A 5,821-nucleotide genomic window follows, 5' to 3' on the forward strand; every position below is an offset into this window, starting at 1 on the left:
TTCAATGTCCTAAGGGACTTCTAAAGAGCCCCCAAATCCTATGGGTGCTGGCCCACTCCCTCCCACCACTTCCGCAAAGGATCTTTGACTGGGCACGTTCACTTTCGGACAGGACCTGGCCAGATGATCCTCAGAACCACAGAAGTGGCACTTTCTGGCCTCCATGCAATCTGCGGTTCTATGACCGCCCATGAAACAGTTCCGACACACAGGGCCAGTTGTACATTCCTCCTTAGTGTGCCCAAAACAAAAGCAATTTCTGCAAAAAGTGGGCTGGTCTGGGTAAAAGAGAAAACTCCGATTGGGACCAATAGCAAAAGTCTGGGGTGGATGACACACCCCCATGTATCCATCAGTATCAGGCAATAGCTCCACCCAGAATCGGCATTGGCCATTAAATGTCCCCAAAACATTACGCCTCTTCTCCCCAGGTGAAACATAGCTTGCATACCTTTTCAAAAAGGCTATAATTTCCTCATGCATGACAAAAGGATTATACATCTGCACGGTGATAGGGGTTCTCTTCCGCCTTTCACCCCTTTCCCTGGGGCTAGAAGTCACCAACCTTACTTCCTGAAGATCCGGGTGGTCCTTCAACTCTTGACTCCTCGCCATACAAGTCATCAGGGCATCCTGGTTCACAAAGGTAATGTCGTAGAAACCTTGACTCTTGAACACCTGGACGCAGAAGATCTGTTCTCGGCTCATCTTCAGAGTCTCTTCGATAATTCCGCCATGGACATTAACGATACTCCAGGTCTCTTTCTTCTCCACAGGAACAAACAGCCTCACTGTATTCGGAGCACTCGGGAACTCGCCAGCCATAACTCAGCTTCTTTCTCGACTTCGCCTTCCCTTTAGACCCTCTGGCTAAGCACAGTCAAACTCGCTGCTCTTAAAAGAACACTTGATCTTAGCCAAAAGGCAGAGAAGCGATAACCAGAAAAGGGTTCGCCCTACAGGCCTATGGTCCTCAATGCAGAACACTTGTGAAGGCGATAGGCTACAGGCCCCAGCTGCAGAGACAGTCCGGGAGGCTTATTTCTCTCAGAAACCAGGGAAAACGTGCGTCCTACGCTCTGAAATCAACAGCATGCTCCACTTTGTGTTTTTCGTATCTGCATAGCTCCGCCCACCACTTTTGGTCGCGCCTTTTATTTGCACGAAATTCCTGGTGCCAAAGCACGCCAAGCAGAAAGACCGATAAGGAGTGAATGGAGAGTAGTGAGGAAAAAAATTAAAAAGGGGTATGCATTGTTGATTGTGATGTCACGGGCCCATTGTTGAGTGTTCTGTCAGGGCCCTTGTGATGTCATCCACTGACCTTACCTTACTTGACCTTTGACCTGACAGGCCTCTTGTGACACGTGCAGTGTTCCGTCCATTGGCCAGACAAGGCAGGTCCAGCTGCTGCTGATACATAGGAAGTGCTGGACTACATTTTAGCCTACCTACAAGTCATCCAGTTTAATAGAGCCACAAGAGGAAGACACAGGAAAACAAACTTCACTTATTTAATAAAGAAATAGGAAAACAAAATTGGTTACTTCAATCCACCTTGCTACAAAAGGGTCAATTCCCAGGAACAACTCAGCAGCCCGCCCAGGTGTGCACAACAGGCCCAAATCAATCCCAAGGTGCGTGGAGTGGAGGTCCAAACACTTCATTCAGGTGATATCCAAACACTTCATTCATTCAGGTGATAAGCCAATTTACCTAACAATTAAGCCATCAATCTTAATTGGATTTGGACTGTGAGGAGAGGTGACTGAATGGCTGGCTGGGTTGCTTGGTGCTGGAACAAACCCACACACAGCTGATGCAATTAGGAGATTGACAGGCTAGAGGCAGCAGCAGCAGGTATGCAGAAAGCAGCACAGCCATCACAGACGAAGGAGAAGCTGAAGTGCAGACTCCTGAGGCAGCAGCAGGACACAGCAACTTTCCACTTGCTTGCTGGAAGGATCCTTGAAATCAATCACTCAATTTCATTCAGTTTTTTTATACTGGAATAGAAAGGGTGCACCGGTCCTGGAGGTACTGCAATACCAGGACAGAGCAAGCTCTTTTTCCATCTCCCTGTTCGAAAAATCCATTTAATATATGGTCCCCAGATAGGGGACGTATCAGATATTAAACTGATAAGAACAGATTATATATATTTTTTTTTATTGAAATATTTCATTACACAAAAAAAACACTCACATACAACAAAGAAAAAACATTATATACACGTCATAATCAAAACTTACATCATCGGTACTTAATGAGTGACTTCCATTCTTTAAATTTCCAAATTCCCTCAGAATTAGGGATGAGCGTACCCGAACTGTATAGTTCGGGGTCATACCGAATTTTGGGGTGTCCGTGACACGGACCCGAACCCGGACATTTTCATAAAAGTCCGGGTTCGGTGTTCGTCGCTTTCTTGGCGCTTTTTGAAAGGCTGCAAAGCAGCCAATAAACTAGCGTCATACTACTTGCCCCAAGAGGCCGTCACAGCCATGCCTACTATTGGCATGGCTGTGATTGGCCAGAGCACCATGTAACCCAGCCTCTATTTAAGCTGGAGTCACATAGCGCCGCACGTCACTCTGCTCTGATCAGCATAGGGAGAGGTTGCAGCTGCGACGTTAGGGCGAGATAAGGCAGTGATTAACTCCTCCAAAAGACTTCATTCAGAGATCGATCTGCAGCTGTGGATGATTGAACTGCTGCTATTGAATTGCTCACAGTTTTTAGGCTGCCCAGAGCGTTTTTCAGTCACTTTTTTCTGGGGTGATCGGCGGCCAATTCGTGTCTTGTGGTGCGCCAGCACAAGCTGCCACCAAGTGCATTTAACCCTCAATGGTGGGGTTGTTTTTTTGGCTAAATCCTACATCAGGGTCAAGCTGTCACACCAAGTGCATTTAACCAGCAATAGTGTGGTTATTTTTTGGCCATATACTACATCAGGGGCAAGCTGAGCCTGTCACCAAGTGCATTTAACCCTCAATGGTGTGGTTGTTTTTTGGCTAAATCCTACATCAGGGTCAAGCTGTCACACCAAGTGCATTTAACCATCAATAGTCTGGTTATTTTTTGGCCATATACTACATCAGGGGCAAGCTGAGCCTGTCACCAAGTGCATTTAACCCTCAATAGTGTGGTTGTTTTTTGGCTAAATCCTACATCAGGGTCAAGCTGTCACACCAAGTGCATTTAACCATCAATAGTCTGGTTATTTTTTGGCCATATACTACATCAGGGGCAAGCTGTCACCAAGTGCATTTACACTCAATGGTGTGGTTGTTTTTTGGCTAAATCCTACATCAGGGTCAAGCTGTCGCACCAAGTGCATTTAACCATCAATAGTCAGGTTATTTTTTGGCCATATACTACATCAGGGGCAAGCTGTCACCAAGTGCATTTAACCCTCAGTAGTGTGGTTGTTTTTTGGCTAAATCCTACATCAGGGTCAAGCTGTCACACCAAGTGCATTTAACCATCAATAGTCTGGTTATTTTTTGGCCATATACTACATCAGGGGCAAGCTGTCACCAAGTGCATTTAACACTCAATGGTGAGGTTGTTTTTTGGCTAAATCCTACATCAGGGTCAAGCTGTCACACCAAGTGCATTTAACCATCAATAGTGTGGTTATTTTTTGGCCATATCCCAGTCTAATTCTGTCAGTAAACGTATACTTGTCACCCAGCGCCTAAATAATAGGCCTCAAATTTATATCCAGCTCTGTCGTTACTGCTGTGGCTGGTCAAGTTATTTAGTGTCCGTCAAAGCACATTTTTTGCTCTGGGTTGAAATACAATTCCCAATTTAGCAATTTCCTAATTTAGTGGTTTCTGCTGTATCAGAGCTATTTAAAATCTATCCCTAAAAGGGTATATAAGATTCAAGGTGCACATAGGGTCATTCTGAATAACTTCACACACACGCTACTGTGCATTTCCAAGTCTAATTCTGTCAGTAAACCTATACCTGTCACCCAGCGCCTAAGTACTAGGCCTCAAATTTATATCCAGCTAAATCTGTCGTTACTGCTGTGGCTGGTCAAGTTATTTAGTGTCCGTCAAAGCACAGTTTTTGTTCTGGGTTGAAATACAATTCCCAATTTAGCAATTTACTAATTTAGTGGTTTCTGCTGTATCAGAGCCATTTTAAATCTTTCCCTAAAAGGGTATATCAGATTCAAGGTGCACATAGGGTCATTCTGAATAACTTCACACACACGCTACTGTGCATTTCCAAGTCTAATTCTGTCAGTAAACCTATACCTGTCACCCAGCGCCTAAATAATAGGCCTCAAATTTATAGTCAGCTAAATCTGTGGTTACTGCTGTGCCTGTATTAGTGTAATACGGTACCTAAATAGATAGCCAGATAGTGTTAGTTGTCTTTAAAAAAAGGCCTGAATTTGAATTCAATACATTGGGTCAAATAATATTTTTGTTGTTGTGGTGAACGATAACAATGAGGAAAACATCTAGTAAAGGACGCGGACGCGGACATGGTCGTGGTGGTGTTAGTGGACCCTCTGGTGCTGCGAGAGGACGTGGCCGTTCTGCCACAGCCACACGTCCTAGTTTACCAACTACCTCAGGTCCCAGTAGCCGCCAGAATTTACAGCGATATTTGGTGGGGCCCAATGCCGTTCTAAGGATGGTAAGGCCTGAGCAGGTACAGGCATTAGTCAATTGGGTGGCCGACAGTGGATCCAGCACGTTCACATTATCTCCCATCCAGTCTTCTGCAGAAAGAGCACAGATGGCGCCTGAAAACCAAGCCCATTAGTCACCCCTATGCATACCAGGGAAACTGTCTGAGCCTCAAGTTATGCAGCAGTCTCTTATGCTGTTTGAAGACTCCGCTGGCAGGGTTTCCCAAGGGCATCCACCCAGTCCTTCCCCAGCGGTGGAAGACTGAATGCACTGACGCACAACCACTTATGTTTCCTGATGATGAGGACATGGGAATACCACCTCAGCATGTCTCTGATGATGACGAAACACAGGTGCCAACTGCTGCGTCTTTCTGCAGTGTGCAGACTGAACAGGAGGTCAGGGATCAAGACTGGGTGGAAGACGATGCAGGGGACGATGAGGTCCTAGACCCCACATGGAATGAAGGTCGTGCCACTGACTTTCACAGTTCGGAGGAAAAGGCAGTGGTGAGATCGAGGGAGCAGTGGACAAAAGCAGAACACCCGCCGCCAAGAGACTCCGCCTGCTACTGACCGCCGCTATCTGGGACCGAGCACCCCAAAAGCAGCTTCAAGGAATTCCCTGGCATGGCACTTCTTCAAACAATGTGCTGACGACAAGACCCGAGTGGTTTGCACGCTGTGCCATCAGAGCCTGAAGCGAGGCATTAACGTTCTGAACCTTAGCACAACCTGCATGACCAGGCACCTGCATGCAAAGCATGAACTGCAGTGAAGTAAACACCTTAAAAACAAGGAAGTCACTCAGGCTCCCCCTGCTACGTCTTCTGCTGCTGCCTCGGCCTCTTCTGCTGCTGCCGCCTCGGCGTCTTCTGCTGCTTCCGCCTCGGCCTCTTCCTCCGCCTCTGGAGGAACGTTGGCACCTGCCGCCCAGCAAACAGGGGATGTACCACCAACACCACCACCTCCGTCACCAAGCATCTCAACCATGTCACACGCCAGCGTCCAGCTCTCCATCTCACAAACATTTGAGAGAAAGCGTAAATTCCCACCTAGCCACCCTCGATCCCTGGCCCTGAATGCCAGCATTTCTAAACTACTGGCCTATGAAATGCTGTCATTTAGGCTGGTGGAAACAGACAGCTTCAAACAGCTCATGTC

The 5,821-nt window shown here is 46.8% G+C and overlaps 1 pseudogene; it reads right to left on the reverse strand.

Annotated features, from left to right (window-relative positions):
• Nucleotides 1–2,015: 2,015 nt before the first annotated feature.
• Nucleotides 2,016–2,180, reverse strand: LOC122942823 (annotated as a pseudogene).
• Nucleotides 2,181–5,821: the final 3,641 nt, after the last annotated feature.

This window comes from Bufo gargarizans, chromosome 6 (genome assembly GCF_014858855.1).
Source record: "Bufo gargarizans isolate SCDJY-AF-19 chromosome 6, ASM1485885v1, whole genome shotgun sequence".
In the NCBI taxonomy this organism is placed as follows: Eukaryota; Metazoa; Chordata; class Amphibia; order Anura; family Bufonidae; genus Bufo; species Bufo gargarizans.